At 47.6% G+C, this 17,484-nt stretch overlaps 1 long non-coding RNA gene across 1 annotated transcript; it reads right to left on the reverse strand.

Moving 5' to 3' along the window:
• Positions 1-9,389: 9,389 nt before the first annotated feature.
• On the reverse strand, positions 9,390-12,200 carry LOC125511678. Its single transcript, XR_007285057.1, has 3 exons — positions 11,722-12,200; positions 10,218-11,107; positions 9,390-10,126 (listed from the first exon to the last, which is right to left on the reverse strand). It is a non-coding gene; the product is annotated as an uncharacterized LOC125511678 (long non-coding RNA).
• Between the last annotated feature and the right edge of the window lie 5,284 nt (positions 12,201-17,484).

Consider the following 17,484-nt stretch of genomic DNA (forward strand, 5'->3'; position numbering starts at 1 on the left):
GTACCGTTTCAACATCGAAGGTCTCTTGGAGCTTGATGCTGAAGCGCCGACCTTCTACCAAGTGAGGCCTGTCACACAGACCACGCTCATCTTCGCAGTACTCGCACATAGTGAATTCCCTTTCGTCGTCAGACATTTCCTAATAGGTAATTAATAATCCATGATCGAATACATATATAGTAGTTTGTAGCAAAGATCATCATATAACAACTAAAACACCTAAAATTTGTAGTTTGTAGTAGTTTGTAGCAAAGATCAACATCGAACCTAGTTTGTAGCAAAGATCATCATATAATCCATCATCAAATACATATATAGTAGTTTGTAGCACAAACCGCGCTCATCTTTTGCATTCAATAAGCAAATAACTAATAGGTAATTAATAATCCATCATCGAATACATATATAGTATTTTGTAGCAAAGGTCACCATATAACAACTAAAACTCCTAAAATTTGTAGTTTGTAGTAGTTTATAGAAAAGATCAACATCGAACCTAGTTTGTAGCAAAGATCATCATATAATCCATCATCGAATACATATATAGTAGTTTGTACCACAAACCGTGCTCATCTTTTGCATTCAATAAGCAAATAACTAATAGGTAATTAATAATCCATCATCGAATACATATATAGTAGTTTGTAGCAAAGATCATCATGTAATATTACTAATACATCTCGAATAATAGCTCCTCTAGGTTCAGTGGGCCATGGTGTACACCCAAAGAGAAGGATCCATCACCGGATCATAGCTCCGGTGAGATCCCCAAATAATCTGCCAGGTATTCGAGAACCGGCCATTTGCCAACCCAACCAAGTAGTGCTGGACGTGCGCGTTCTCCTCCGTGACACGGTGCTGTACCACCTGCGCGGGGGACCCAAGCCTCTCCACCGATGCAGGCCCACGTGACCGCCACCAAAGAAGCTCCGGGTCGACGACGGGCTGGCTCCTCACTAAGCTGCGCTCACCAGAAGGTAGCACAACCTAGTACCAGCCCGGCGGAGCCCAGTCCCGGACATGGCCCCTCGGCTCAACCAGGAGTCCTCCGCCGAGTCGACGACGAGGATGCGGGATAGGCATCATCGATGTCGAGAACTAAATGCTTAATTATGAAAACAAAATTAATAAACACTTAGCAAAATTTGGCATGACCTTTGCTAAAAATAGGACATATCGAGAGCCTGAAATTTGCCAGAACGTAAACGAATCAACATTTCTGGCAAAACATAGGCCACTCGGAAAAATATGAAATGTCCAAAATGTGACATGTTCAAAATATGACATGTCCACTGCAAATTTGCATATAACAGGAAAAATTGCTTTAACTAAAAAAATAACAACAATTGCTTTAACTAAAAAAATACCTACAATTCCGTTAACTACACCTAAAACAACTAAAACACCTAAAATTCTGTTAACTACACCTAAAACAACTAAAACACCTAAATTCTATTAACTAGACCAAATTAAAAACGTAGCTAAATTTCTGTCCTAACTTTAAAACCTAGCTAAATTTAAAAACCTAGGGTTCATACAAATTAACTAGGGTTCATATCTAATTATTCTAATAACCTACATTTTTTCAACTACATAGGATTCAAAATAACTACTATAATAACTATAACTAGGGGGAGGGAGGAGGAGGAGGAAGGAGAGGGAGGAGTACCTCTCAGTACGATGGAGGAGGGCCGGCGCGGGAGGAGAGCCGGCGCGGGTGGCGGGGTGGCTGGCGGGGGAGGAGGCTGAATCGGGGGAGGGTGGCCGGCGAGGAGGAGGGCTGGCTCGGGCGAGGGCGGCCAAAGCAGCAGGGAGGAGGGCCGGCCCGGGGGACGGCAACGTGTGGGTCGACGGCGGTGTGGGGGGGGGATTGAGAGGGAGGAGTGTGGAGTGTGAGTGAGCTTTAGTGAGAGATGAGGCAGGCCGGGCCGGGGGCGCGCGGGGGGAGAGGGAGTGGGCTTAACAACAGCGCGGGCAATGGGCCAGCGCTACTGCTAAGCCCACTAGCTGTAGCGCTGGCGCAAAACAAACGCTACAGCTAAGTGGCCTGCCCTTTGGCCCCGGCGGCCCGCTAAATAGCAGCGCGGCCCACGCGAACCAGCGCTGCTACTACTCAGTAGCAGTAGCGCCCGTTCTGGCCGGCGCTACTGGTAAATACCAGTAGCGTGTGTGCCCAAATAGGCGCTACTGCTAAAATTCTATGTATAAGCTTTTTCCTAGTAGTGAGGCAATGACTATGAAATATAGGCATCACGTCCGTGTTAAGTATACCGAAATGATTCTACATCTACTACTATTACTCCACACATCGACCGCTATCCAGCATGCATCTAGAGTATTAAGTTCATAAGAACAGAGTAATGCTTTAGGCAAGATGACATGATGTCGAGGGATAAACTCAAGCAATATGATATAAACCCCATCTTTTTATCCTCGATGGCAACAATAGAATACGTGCCTTGCTGCCCCTACTGTCACTAGGAAGGGACACCGCAAAATTGAACCCAAAGCTAAGCACTTCTCCCATTGCAAGAAAGATCAATCTAGTAGGCCAAACTAAACCGATAATTCGAAGAGACTTGCAAAGATATCGTATCATGCATATAAGAATTCAGAGAGAACCAAATATTGTTCATAGATAAACTTGATGATAAATCCACAATTCATCGGATCTCGGCAAACACACCGCAAAAAGTATTACGTCGAATAGATCTCCAAGAACATCGAGGAGAACTTTTTATTGAGAACCAAAGAGAGAGAAGAAGCCATCTAGCTAATAACTATGGACCCGAAGGTCTGTGGTAAACTACTCACACATCATCGGAGAGGCTATGGTGTTGATTTAGAAGCCCTCCGTGATCGAATCCCCCTCCGGCAGATCGCCGGAAAAGGTCCCGAGATGGGATCTCATGGGTACAGAAGGTTGCGGCGGTGGAAAAGTGGTTTCCTGGCTCCCCTGGATGTTTTTAGGGTATAAGAGTATATATAGGCGAAAGAAGTACGTCGGTGGAGCTACGAGGGGCCCAGGAGGGTGGGTGGCGCGCCCTCCTGCCTCGTGGCCGCCTCGTTGCATCTCTGACTTCCACTCCAAGTCTCCTAGATTGCGTTTCTTCCAAGAAAGATCCTCGCGAAGGTTTCGTTCTGTTTGGATTCCGTTTGATATTCCTTTTCTGCAAAACAATGAAATAGGAAAAAGGCAGAAACTGGCACTTGGCCTCTGGTTAATAGGTTAGTCCCAAAAATAAAATAAAAGTGCATATTAAAGCCCATTAAACATCCAAAAGAGGTAATATAATAGCATGGAACAATCAAAAATTATAAATACGTTGGAGACATATCAGCATCCCCAAGCTTAATTCCTGCTCGTCCTCGAGTAGGTAAATGATAAAAACAGAATTTTTGATGTGGAATGCTTCCTAACATAATTTTCAATGTAATTTTATTTATTGTGGCATGAATATTCAGATCCGAAAGATTCAAGACAAAAGTTTAATATTGACATAAAAATAATAATACTTCAAGTATACTAACCAAGCAATTATGTCTGCTCAAAATAACATAGGCAAAGAAAGCTCATCCCTACAAAATCATATAGTTTGGCGATGCTTCATTTTCGTCACACAAAATGCTCCCATCATGCACAACCTTGATGACAAGCCAAGCAATTGTTTCATACTTTAGTATTCTCAAACTTTTTCAACTTTCACGCAATACATGAGCGCGAGCCATGGACATAGCACTATAGGTGGAACAGAATATGATGATGGAGGTTGTGTGGAGAACACAAAAAAAGGAGAAAGTCTCACATCGACGCGGCTAATCAACGGGCGGCTATGGAGATTCCCATCAATTAATGTCAATGCGAGGAGTAGGGATTGCCATGCAACGGATGCACTAGAGCTATAAATGTATGAAAGTTCAACAAAAGAAACTAAGTGGGTGTGCATCCAACTTTCTTGCTCATGAAGACCTAGGGCATTTTGAGGAAGCCCATTGTTGGAATATACCAGCCAAGTTCTGTAATGAAAATTCCCACTAGTATATGAAAGTGACAAAGTAAGAGACTCTCTATCATAAAGACCATGGTTCTACTTTGAAGTTACATTGTCCCTTCTCTCTTTTTTCTCTCATTTTTGGGCCTTTTTTTATTTGGCCTTTCTCTTTTTTTATTTCCTCACACGGGACAATGCTCTAATAATGATGAACATCAAACTTCTATTTATTTACAACTCAAAAATTACAACTCGATACTAGAAGAAAATATGACTCTATATGAATGCCTCCGGCGGTGTAGCAGGATGTGCAATGATTCAAGAGTGACATGTATAAAAAATTATGAGCGGTGGCTTTGCCACAAGTACGATGTCAACTACATGATCATGCAAAGCAATATTACTATGATGAAGCGTGTCATAATAAACGGAATGGTGGAAAGTTGCATGGCAATATAGCTCGGAATGGCTATGGAAATGCCATAATATGTAGGTATGGTGTTGTTTTCAGGAAGGTAAATGATGGGTTTATGATACCGGCGAAATATGCGCGACACAAGAGAGGCTAGCAATGGTGGAAGGGTGAGAGTGCGTATAATCCATGGACTCAACAGTAGTCATAAAGAACTCACATACTTATGGCAAAAATCTGCAAGTCATCAAAACCAAGCACTATGCGCATGCTCCTAGGGGGATAGATTGGTAGGAAAAGACCATCGCTCGTCCCCGACCGCCACTCATAAGGAAGACAATCAAAGAACACCTCATGCTTCAAATTTGTCACACAACGGTTACCATACGTGCATGCTACGGGACTTCCAAACCCCAACACAAGTATTTCTCAATTTAACAATTACTCAACTAGCACGAATCTAATATCACCATCTTTATATCTCAAAACAATTTTCAAGTATCAAATTTCTCATAGTTTTTTAATGCACTCTATATGAAAGTTTTTATTATACCCATCTTGGATGCCCATCATATTAGGACTAATTTTATAACCAAAGCAAATTACCATGCTGTGCTAAAAGACTCTCAAAATAATATAAGTGAAGCATGAGAGATCATTGATTTCTATAAAGTAAAACCACCACCGTGCTACAAAAAGATATAAGTGAAGCACTAGAGCAAAATTATCTAGCTCAAAAGATATAAGCGAAGCACATAGAGTATTCTATAAATTCTGATTCACGTGTGTCTCTCCCAAAATATGTGTACAGCAAGGATGATTGTAGTAAACTAAAAAGCAAAGACTCAAATCCTACAAGACGCTCCAAGCAGAACACATATCATGTGGTGAATAAAAATATAGCCTCAAGTAAACTTACCGATAGACGAAGACGAAAGAGGGGATGCCTTCCGGGGCATCCCCAAGCTTAGGCTTTTGGTTGTCCTTGAATTTTACCTTGGGGTTCCTTGGGAATCCCCAAGCTTAGGCTCTTTCCACTCCTTGTTCCAAAATCCATCAAATCTCTACCCAAAACTTGAAAACTTCACAACACAAAACTCACCAGAAAATCTCATGAGCTCCGTTAGTATAAGAAAGAAAACCACCACTTTAATATACTGTAATGAACTCATTATTTATTTATATTGGTGTTAAACCTACTGTATTTCAACTTCTCTATGGTTCAAAACCCCCGATACTAGCCATAGATTCATCAAAATAAGCAAACAACACACGAAAAACAGAATCTGTCAAAAACAGAATAGTCTGTAGCAATCTGGATAGTTTGAGTACTTCTGTGACTTCAAAAATTCTTAAAAATTAGGAAGACCTAAATAATTTTCATATTGATCTACTGCAGTTGGAATTGGTATTTTATCGCTCTCTGGTAGAAAATGAAAATTATTCTTGTGAGCGCATACTTTCTGTTTTTATCAGCAAGATCAAACAACAATCACCCAAGAAGATCCTAAAGGCTTTACTTGGAACAAACACTAATTAAAACATAAAAAACCCACTCATAACAGAGGATAGATGATTTATTTATTACTAAACAGGAACAAAAAGTAAGGAACAAAAATAAAATTGGGTTGACTCCCAACAAGCGCTATCATTTAACGCCCCTAGCTAGGCATTGACAATTTCGATGATGCTCACATGAAAGACAAGAATTGAAGCACAAAGAGAGCATCATGAAGCACGTGACAAACACATCTAAGTCTAACATACTTCCTATGCATAGACATCTTATAGACAAACAAATTATCATAGCAAGAAAAAACTAGCATATGCAAGGAAGCGGAAAGAAACAATAGCAATCTCAACATAACGAGAGGTAATTTAGTAACATGAAAATTTCTACAATCATATTTTCCTCTCTCATAATAATTACATGTGGGATCATAAGAAAATTCAACAAAATAGCTATCACATAAACTCAAGCAATATGATATAAACCTCATCTTTTTATCCTCGATGGCAACAATACAATACATGCCTTGCTGCCCCTACTGTCACTGGGAAAGGACACCACAAGATTGAACCCAAAGCCAAGCACTTCTTCCATTGCAAGAAAGATCAATCTAGTAGGCCAAACTAAACCGATAATTCGAAGAGACTTGCAAAGATATCAAATAATGCATATAAGAATTCAGAGAAGAACCAAATATTGTTCATAGATAAACTTGATGATAAATCCACAATTCATCGGATCTCGGCAAACACACCGCAAAAAGTATTACATCGAATAGATCTCCAAGAACATCGAGGAGAACTTTGTATTGAGAACCAAAGAGAGAGAAGAAGCCATCTAGCTAATAACTATGGACCCGAAGGTCTGTGGTAAACAACTCACACATCATCGGAGAGGCTATGGTGTTGATGTAGAAGCCCTCGGTGATCGTATCCCCCTCCGGCAGATTGCCAAAAATGGTCCCCAGATGGGATCTCATGGGTACAGAAGGTTGAAGGGGTGGAAAAGTGGTTTCGTGGCTCCCCTGGATGCTTTTAGGGTATAAGAGTATATATAGACGAAAGAAGTACGTCGGTGGAGCTACGAGGGGCCCACGAGGGTGGGGGCGCGCCCTCCTGCCTCGTGGCCGCCTCGTTGCATCTCTGACTTCCACTCCAAGTCTCCTGGATTGCGTTTGTTCCAAGAAAGATCTTTGAGGGAGTCCTCGATTAGGGGGTGTCCAGATAGCCGGACTATACCTTCAGCCAGACTCCTGGACTATGAAGATACAAGATTGAAGACTTCGTCCCGTGTCCGGAAGGGACTTTCCTTGACGTGGAAGGCAAGCTTGGCGATACGGATATTCAGATCTCCTACCATTGTAACCGACTCTGTGTAACCCTAACCCTCTCCGGTGCCTATATAAACCGGAGGGTTTTAGTCCGTAGGACAACATAGACAACAACAATCATACCATAGGCTAGCTTCTAGGGTTTAGCCTCTCTGATCTCGTGGTAGATCTACTCTTGTACTACCCATATCATCAATATTAATCAAGCAGGACGTAGGGTTTTACCTCCATCGAGAGGGCTCGAACCTGGATAAAACTTCGTGTCCCTTGCCTCCTGTTACCATCCGGTCTAGACGCACAGTTCGGGACCCCCTACCCGAGATCCGCCGGTTTTGACACCGACATTGGTGCTTTCATTGAGAGTTCCTCTATGTCGTCGCCGTCAGGCTCGATGGCTCCTACGATCATCAATAGCGACGCAGTCCAGGGTGAGACCTTCCTCCCCGGACAGATCTTCGTCTTCGGCGGCTTCGCACTGCGGGTCAATTCACTTGGCCGTCTGGAGCAGATCGAAAGCTACACCCCTGGCCGTCAGATCAGATTTGGAAGTTTAAACTACACGGCTGACATCCGCAGAGACTATTGTAGTTAAACGTATAATGCAGGTATGTGCTGGTCAACAGATGCTTTAAAAAACAGGAGATTCCTTGATGTACATTACTATATAGACAACTTGAGAACAAGAATTGTGTGAAGCCACCTCCAGAGAACGAACATTATTGCGTACGTCTAATCATATCAAAACTATATGTGCTGGACGACATTTACGCATCTTGAAAGCAACCCTTTGAGGGGCATTGCTGGCCACGGAGATGGGATGATCACCATCTAATTAGACGACTTCGTTGCTACGCATCAAAAGTCAGTCAATGAGGGGCAGGCATGTACAACAGTTCCTTGGAAGTAGTGGAAATTTCAAGGAAATTTCACCCGAATCAGACAAGTTCTCGTGCCAATAAAAAAACAAATTATTATCAGCATGGTCATTTCTAAATTGGAACGGCTGCTCAATGGGTAAACAAACTTGGGACCCAAAGCAAGAGAGTGACCTGATAGTGTGCTGACTGCTGCTGGATACAGTCAGAGGAAGACCAAATCCAAGGCCACTATTTAAAACCACTATCAGAGCCTCTCCTTTAGGCATTCTATGAGATGACACTTCCTAGGAAGAGCAAAGGCACAAAAGGGAAAAGATGCCCCTGGGTTGATGAAAAGTGATGCAGCACAATTAGGTACTTTCGTAAGCCTTTTAGAATGCTTCCAGATATCTTCACCTTTTCTTGTTTGAGGTGGGGCTTCCATGGTTCAGGTTCTGCTGAACAAGATAGCAAAAGCAGAATCAAGATCTGATGTTAATTCTTGATTTTTAATGGTATATGTAGGGAGCAAGAAAGATGGATCAAGAAGAGGTTCATATCGCGGTTGAGAAGAACTTCAGAAGAGAGAAGGCTAACATATTATGGGCAGCTGCAAATTTCCGCCACACTAGTTCTTGTCAATGTTCACTGGCCATCCAAGTGGAGGATGCCTTTCAGTAAGATTTCTTCAGTCAAATATTTTCCATCCTTTGTACAGCTCTAATAGTCACCCATGTGCAATTTTTTTGAAGGAAATTTGAAAGATGTTTCATCAGAAGAAGAAAAAAGCATGTGCAGTTCAGTGTACTGTCTTTCAACTTGTGTGAAAAGAAAGTAATACGCCATCCAATCCTATAAAGAAGCGAAAATTCGAAATGGCTCGTACTAGCATATGATAGTACTATCTAAGCCGTTGGTCCTCTTCTGGATTGCTGCGTGCAGCTGTATTTAGCGTGATATTGCAGAGGTGAATTATTTATCAAACGGTGCCCCTGTCACCTGTCCACTATCCATTAATGCGGTGGCTCACTTTAGTCCACTACGGTCTCGACCGTCATCCATTTCTCATGGACCGAAGCCCTGTAGCACCTGGTCTGCTTGGCCGTCGCGTGACCCCTCCAGCTTCTATTCAAACCATTACCCGCCACATCACAGGCATCCTGTTCACATTCAAATTTTGAAAGTTCAAACTTACTGACTCTCCCACCGCATGCATACCAACCGTGTGGCACTGGCTGCCCCCCTACTTGCTTATGCATTTCAAAATTTGTATTTACCACAACAGAAGTAACAGATTTAGTTATCTTATCACCATGATAATAGTTCATTAACGTTCACATCACACGCACGACATGTGCATTCTACAACCACTTTTGGTCCTAATATGCTAGTACAACAGTACACCCTGAACAACTTTTCCCGCTGGCCTGTCGCATGGTGTTCTTCTGATGGCCAGTGACACCACACTTGCTGCAGTTTTGCTTCTTTCCTCTGAACTTTGGGAACGTCTCCTCTATGTGGGCAAGTTGTTCGTTTGTGGCCTTGAATTTTGCAGATGCAACAGAATCTACTCTTACTCATTCCTTCGTAAGGTGCCTGGCCTCTTGCGTTTGTCGGCCTCCCTGCACTTTTCTTCTTCGACGGCGCTCCCAGGCCAACCAAAGGATTGCTATGCCCCGGCAGCACAACATACTCATCCTCGCCAGCCTTGGTTTCTTTTTCATCGACATTGCCTTGCTTCTTGCCACTGACACGATCCTCCTGTCCCAGCCCATTCCTCGCCTGGTCGAAAGGAGCCATCGCCTTCATAGCTTTATTGAAGAGTCCCATCAGTGTTAAGCTTCCACACTGGCGTCTCCCAACCGGATCAACTCTAATGCCTGCACATACATGTCAGAGGCGTGGCACCAAGCTGATCGCACTGGTAGTGATGCAAGTGCTCTGGCAGTATGTCTCGACCATCGTTGGTCCACCTTCTCACAATGTGCTTATCCGACACCTTTGTCATGCCAAGGAATCCATCACCTGAAAATGAAGCCAACCACGAAAGAATTAACCAACATCCAGAAACTGCCTTGAAGAAACAAAGTTTTGTGTGAGCCTGGCATGCACGAACCTGAAGTATATGACAAGACACCTATGTGCTCAAAAAGCCCGCATTCTCACCCAAACTCTGAACCATTACCGGTCATTTTTACTAGGAAAACCACCTAGCTCCACTTCTCATGTCTCTACCGTTTCTTTCTCAATGAAGCTGCACTTACGATTTTAGTTTTCTTCTCTTCATAACTCTCATCTGATTGACGATCAAACTGCAACAGCATGTACTGCCTAACAAACTTATGCATTGGAGAGCCGGAGGGCACATAGTTCTTCAGCATATGGTTCACACTCTCACTCCTCTAGGTACTTGTCATCTTCACACAGAAAATTCCCTTGAAATATGACTTCGCCCACTTCTCTCTTATCTCAAAAATCTGCGTCATGTACGAGTGTGCCTTCAGGTCGTACTTCTCCAGTAGCTGAGACCACGCTTCCTCGATCGATCTCGTCCACTGTGAGCATATGGTTTATGACTTTATGAAACTCCTGTCTAAATTCATTTTCTATTCCCGTGCAGAACCCCCAAACTTTCTTTAGCCTTCAAGATGTGCCACTTAAATCACCGGTGGACTGTATCTGACAGTGTGCTCTTTATCACCTGTATTTCTTGTCTAAATTCATTTCAGTTCTGCATCCTTACCGAGCAACCACAGACTATCTCTTGCATTTGTCTTCTGCTTGCCTGGATTCAGTCGGCTTTTGCCATACGTTATACCGAAACCAAGTTCCCATGAGTATAGATTGTAGAAGTCGTACGTTTCCGTCAACGTGTCAAATGTGGTGCCTAACTATGGCTTGACAACCTCTTCTCTGTCTCGCTCCGCAAAGCCCCTTTAGATTTTTTGAGGGCCCCCATCCTTCCCAGGCAGGGTGTTCTTTATGTAGGAATAGTGCCCGCACGAACTGCGTGAAAAACAACACACCCACAAAAATCAAACACCAAACATCAGCAAAACCAGTTCCTGATTGTTTTCAGAATTTCCCCCACCCCACCATCCTCACCCCGTAGACGCCCATGCGGAAATAATGATTGCAAGCATTACGTGCAAAAAACTAGAAGAAGAAAAAATCATCGGCGGACCAGCCTGCCGATGGCGAACATATGCGACAGAAACAAAGCCAGACAACAAACATCCCTCCCTCCCCAAAACCGCCCACACTTGCCTGCTGGTCATGCCTCATGCGTAACGATACAGTAGCACTAATTCAAAATCTTTTCTAATCTCTGTGGTAGCGGGGATCCTAAACAAACCACAGGCACTAGACAAACAAAGCAATCCCGTACTGTCTAATACAGAAGCAATTCATGGGGCGCACCACTCAATTGGCTCAACCCCTTTCCCCCTACATCTTTTTATGGGATGAATCCTCTGGCTGACTGGCTCTGGTGGTAATAGACACAGAGAGCACCACTGAATTTTTGGTTATTTTACACAACATCACCATTACCAGAACAGAACAGCAGGTTGAAAACGAATTACGGGTTAAAACATTCAGAAGAATTTGCTTCCTTGTACCTCTTCATCCAGTCCGGCGACCGTGGAGCCGGCTTGACGGCCGACTCCCCCGACTCCGCTGGGCCATTCTCCATGCTCCCATCGCCGTCGTACTCCACGCAGTTGTTGTGCGGAGCCACAGATGAATCCCGCAGCACATCTCCTCCCCTGCTCCCAACCGCGCTCCCGCGCGGCGCCTCCTGGAAGATCAGCAACCTGCACACACGACGAAAAAAGACACGGCGCACCGCCGGGGGGAGTCAAGGACCATGGATGAGCTCGCGCGGCCACCACAGAATACAGATGCGTATCGGATCCACAGGGAAATCATCGATCCCTCTGGCCCCCATCGCCCCGCCGGCGCCGGCGCCGATGCCGAATCGAATCCTCTCAGTCGCCGCCGAGCCGCTGCGCATTAAATTCGGAAATTCTGAAAATCAGGGGGAGGGGATTTGAGGGCACGAGACTGGCCATGGCGCAAAAAAAAAAAAGACTGGCTACGCGGCAAAAGGAAAAAATTCTGGACTATAGTCCAGATATACCTCGAGACAAGGACCAGCGGTCCAGGTATAGTCACGGGCGTTACCTGCATGCGGGCCAGGGCACTGTCAGCATACGGTCGTGTGTCCGCGTATGGCCTGCCCCACGACCCACGCTGTACGCTTCACCCGCAAATACTCTATTTTCCACAGCTTGTATATAGCCACATTCAATGCCACACAACTACCAGATATGTCCATACAATGGTCTAGATAATATGACTATATGGTAATGCTCTCATAAAGAAGCATTTCAAAGATGGATAATAGGAACATGATTTTTTATTATTATTTAGTGAATCCGTAGCCATCTTAGATAGCAATACACTTTTTCTCTCAAAAACAGAGACCATACACCTTTAATTTTTCTGCCAGGCCGGGAAAGGAAATGCCTAATCAACTTCCCTAGTATGATAAACAGACTTTTCCTGCTCTCATGTTATTCTGGACAAATGCACACACAACATTAGAGCAACCGCCGAGGGTAGTAAAAATGTTGTACTCCCCTCCAATCCATATTAACTGTCACTGCTTTAATACAACTAATATGGACCGGAGGGAGTAGAAGATTACACACATGAGCAAACGTGCCTGTGGCCTAGTGGTTGCAGTGCCCTTAGTAGCGCCCCAGGTCCTAGGTTCGACTCCCGTGAGAGCGGATTTCAACAGGTCCGGATACAAATTTCTGGAAAAAGGGCCTCTTGTTCCATGGTACTACCTCCGTCCTGGTTTATTACCGAAAAAGGCATTCGCCTCGCTTTATAAATAAAGCAACCCGCCCAGAGCACACATACATGGTCTAGTTCAGAGCACACTCACCCAAGACACACAATAGGAGATCCAAATTAAGGTACTGCTGAGGGCACAGCTCAACAAGCCCAAAAAACAACAACAACAAAAGAAAAGCACGGCCAAGCCTGAGGCCAAGGACAAGAGCTCGCCAAACACCTAATCAGGCTCTGGAGGAGGCGGAGGGGGCGGCGGCGACAGGCGGACGGCCATCGATCGAATGACGGCGATGAAGGAGGAGATGGTGTCCCGGTCCCGAGGGCGGCTAAGCGGTCGCCAGAGCTGCAAATAACGTGGCGAGTTTGAAGAGAGCGTCAGTAGCCCGTCGAAGCGGAGTGCGCTGAATCACAAGCTAATTGCGAATCGTCCAGAGGGTCCACGCGAGAGCCCCAATCTCAAGCCACCTAACGTGGCGAGTGGGCAGGGGGGGTCTGGAGTTCGGCGAAGAGGTCGGGGAAGTTGGTGTGGCACCAATCTCCACCCACAGCCTCTCTAAAACAGCCCCAGACAAATTGGGCAGACACGCAGTTGAAGAAGATGTGGTCTGAGTCCTCGGGGGTACTACAGAGCGGGCAAAGACCGGAGCCTGGACCATTGCGCTTGCGGACCTCCACCCCAGACGGGAGCCGCCCGCGGATCCACTGCCACATGAAGATCCGGATCTTCAGAGGCACGCGAATGGGCCACACCGCTAGGAGGAGGGACGGAGCAAAGGAGGGAGCGATGGCCGAGTAAAGGGACTTGGTGGAGAATTGGCCCGATGGATCAAGGCGCCACCAAACCTCGTCCAGGCCAGCATGGATAGCCGGCTCATGGAGGGCGATGCAATCAAGAAGCTCCTACCAAGCGGCAGTTTCCGGAGGCCCAAATGGCCTCTGGAACGCGAGGTGCCCTAAGTCAATAAGGGCCCGTTCAACGGAGATCGTCGGGACAAAAACGATGGAGAAGAGATCGGGGAACCGAGCCACGAAGGGCGAGTCCCCCGCCCATCGGTCAAACCAGAACAGGGTAGCTGAACCCGATCCGACCGATATGGAGGTCCCAATACGGAGAACGGGGAGCAACTGAATGACAGACTGCCAAAATTGGGATCCACCAGACCGTTGACAGAAGGCCAAAGGTTGGCCACGTAGGTATTTATTTCAGATGATGTCTAGCCACAGCCCACCATGCCCTTGCGAGATGCGCCAAAGCCAGCGGGAAAGAAGCGTGATATTCATGCACTTCGAGCACATGATACCGAGGCCACCTTGCTCCCGAGGCTTACAGATGTCGGGCCAACTAACCATATGGTATTTCTGTTTGTTATTGTCCCCAGCCCAATAGAAGCGGGATTGGACCTTGGCAATCTCGTGGTGAAGCGTTTCGTGTAGGTTGTAGAAGCTCATGAGGAACAAGAGGAGACTGGAGAGCGAGGAGTCAATGAGGATCGTACGGGCCGGCTTGGATAGCCACCGACCCTGCCAAGGCTCAATGCGCATCTGCAACTTAGCAACAGACGGTCGCAGATCAGCAACAGTAAGCCGAGAGTCACTAATGGGCATTCCCAGGTAGGTGGTGGGGAAGGCGCCTTGGCGGCAATTCAGGCGGTTGGCGATGTCACGCGCCTCGGACGGAGAGTAGCCCATCACCATCACATCACTCTTGTCGAAGTTGATCTTGAGGCCAGACATTTGTTGGAAGCAGAGGAGGAGGAACTTAAGGTTAGCGATGTCCACGTCCGACCCTTCGAGCATGATGATGGTGTCGTCAGCGTACTGGAGCAGGGAGATGCCGGTGCCACCGGCCAAGTGGGGCGCGAGCCCACGAATATGGCCCGCCACCTTAACCTTGTCCGGGATGGCAGCCAGTGCGTCCACTACCATATTGAACATGAACGGGGAGAAAGGGTCACCCTGCCTCACCCCACAGAGAGTGGGGAAGTAGGGGTCTCCGCATTGATGTTCACGGTAGTGCGTCCACATGAGACCATCTGCATCACCCTGGAGATCCACCGGTCATCAAAACCTTTCCGTAGGAGAACTTCCCGAAGGAAGGGCCAACTAACAGTGTCATGGGCCTTATGGAAATCTATCTTCAGGAAGACTGCCTTGAGGTGTTTGGACCGGACCTCATGGAGTACTTCGTGAAGAACTAGCACCCCATACAGGATATATTGCCCTTGGATGAAGGCCGATTGGTTGGGGTGGGTAATGTGGTCAGCGAGCAGGGTCACCCTATTGGCGTACCCTTTTGCCAGAATACAGAAGATCACATTTATCACCGTGATGAGGCGAAACTGACGGATGTCAGCCGCCCCAGGAACCTTGGGGATAAGCAAGATCGTCCCGTAGTTGAGGCGCCCGAGTTCAATGGAACCAACATAGAACTCATCAAAGATGGCCATGACCTCCGGCTTGATCACATTCCAGAAGGCTTGGAAGAACTTAACCGGCAGGCCATCCGGGCCCGGGGCCGAGGTAGGGTTCATGCCTTTGATGGCGGCCCAAACCTCGCCCTCCGAGAAGGGGGCCGTGAGGGCCGCATTCTCCTCATCCGTGACAACCTGGCGGCCGGATCAACAGTCCAGGGACAGGGATAAGCCGCTCCGAGGAGCGGCTGCAAACAGAGACCTATAGAAGCCGTCAACGTGGGACCTAATGTCCCGTGGGGACTGCAGTAGAGTCGGCCCATCCCAGAGAAGGGGGGTGGTGTTGCGCCTACGCCTACCATTCGTGATGGCCTGAAAGTATGCCGCATTGGTGTCACCCTTCAATACCCATTTCTGAGCCCCGCGCACATGCCAGTAAGCTTCCTCGTCGGAGTAGATGATCGAGAGTTGGTCTTCCAGGTCATACCGGGAAAGCCACTCCTCAGGAGAAAGGCCGATGGCGTCGGCGCGCAGGTCGAGGGCCTGAATAGCAGACAGAAGGGCCTTCTTCCGCTTGCAGAGGTCGTGACCCAAGTTGGCGCCCCACCCCTTCATGAACTGTCTGCCGCGCTTGGCACAGAGATTCCACGAGTCGATGGCGGAGGGGGCGAGACAAGGACTGGGAATGGACGCGAGCCTCCACCCAGCGAGCGGCCACGGCCTCGACGAAGCCAGGTTGGGATGACCAAAATGTCTCAAACCGGAATCGAGGAGGAATCGGGGGATGCTCGTTAGCGGAAGAGAGGAGGAGGGGAACGTGGTCGGAACCGATCCGAGTGATGGCCCGGAGGGAAGCAAGAGAGCAGCGGAGGTCCCATTCCGGGGAAACTAGGACCCGGTCCAAGACGGACTGGGTCGGAGCGGCCTGGCGGTTGGTCCAGGTGAACCTGGCACTAACCCTATCTATTTCACAGAGCCCAAGGTCAGCAATGCAGTCGTTGAACATTTGCATACGCGCAAAGTTGACGTGCGAATTGCTCTTGTCCTCCACGAAATGCATGAGGTTAAAATCGCCCCAACCACCACTAGAAGCGAAGCAGCCGAGACCTTCCGGTGGATCTCCTCAAGGAAGGAAGCGGGCCGGCTATGGTCGGCGGGGCCGTAAACAACAATAACCTCCCACTTGATGTTGAGGAAGCATTCATAAAGTTCCATGCTAACAAAGAATTGTCCCTAGTCCATACCGCCAACCTCAAAGGTGGCATCCTTCACGCCTAACAGCATGCCACCGGAATGCCCCGAGATCCCACTAGAAGGGAGCCAATGCCGAGCGAAGAGGTGGGGGCTAAGACGGTCGATCTCGGGGAGGGAGAATTCCGTGCGCATGGTTTCTTGGATGGCGACAATGTCAATGTGTTCATCACGCATGTACTCGATTAGTTGGCGGCGGTGACAATCGTGGCCAAAGTCGCGGATGTTCTAGAAGAGGGCCCGCATCAAGCAACCATTGAGGGGCTGCTTGACCCCAGGACACGAGAAGCGCTTTGGGCGCGGAGAGCAGCGGTGCGAGAGCGGGTGCGGCCCCGGAGATCTGCCATGGACAGGGGGGTGCCACCGGCCCACCGAGGAGGGGGTGGGACAACATCCCCTAACGCATTCAACGGGGTAGACGTAGCGAGCATAGCTGCTCGGGCCTCCGCGAGCCGACCGTCGAGGATCTCACGGGCCCTAATGGCCTCAATCTGGACTAAGGGGGGCAACCTCCCCCCTGAAGATGATCGCGGAATCAGTCGCGACCTTCGCGAGGTGGCCGAGCGGAACCGACTCTAGAGCAGAGAATGAACAAGAACATGCCAAGGGGGGACTGCAGGCGTACCTAGCTCCAGGTTCCGGGCAGCCGCCCGAAACTCCGCCCGCTCATGGATGGGCAGCGCGGGGCTCCCCTCGGGGCGCGCTGCGTCAAGCCGAGCGCTCCGGTGGGAGGCAGTCACCGGAGAGGAGGCCGAGCGCCCGCGGCGAGAGTAGGCCGCGGCACACAGAGGGGGGGGCTGGGCGGCCAAGGGGGTGAACACCCGAGTCCCCACATCCGTGCCGAGGACTACCGCG

Source organism: Triticum urartu, chromosome 5, assembly GCF_003073215.2.
Source record: "Triticum urartu cultivar G1812 chromosome 5, Tu2.1, whole genome shotgun sequence".
In the NCBI taxonomy this organism is placed as follows: domain Eukaryota; kingdom Viridiplantae; phylum Streptophyta; class Magnoliopsida; order Poales; family Poaceae; genus Triticum; species Triticum urartu.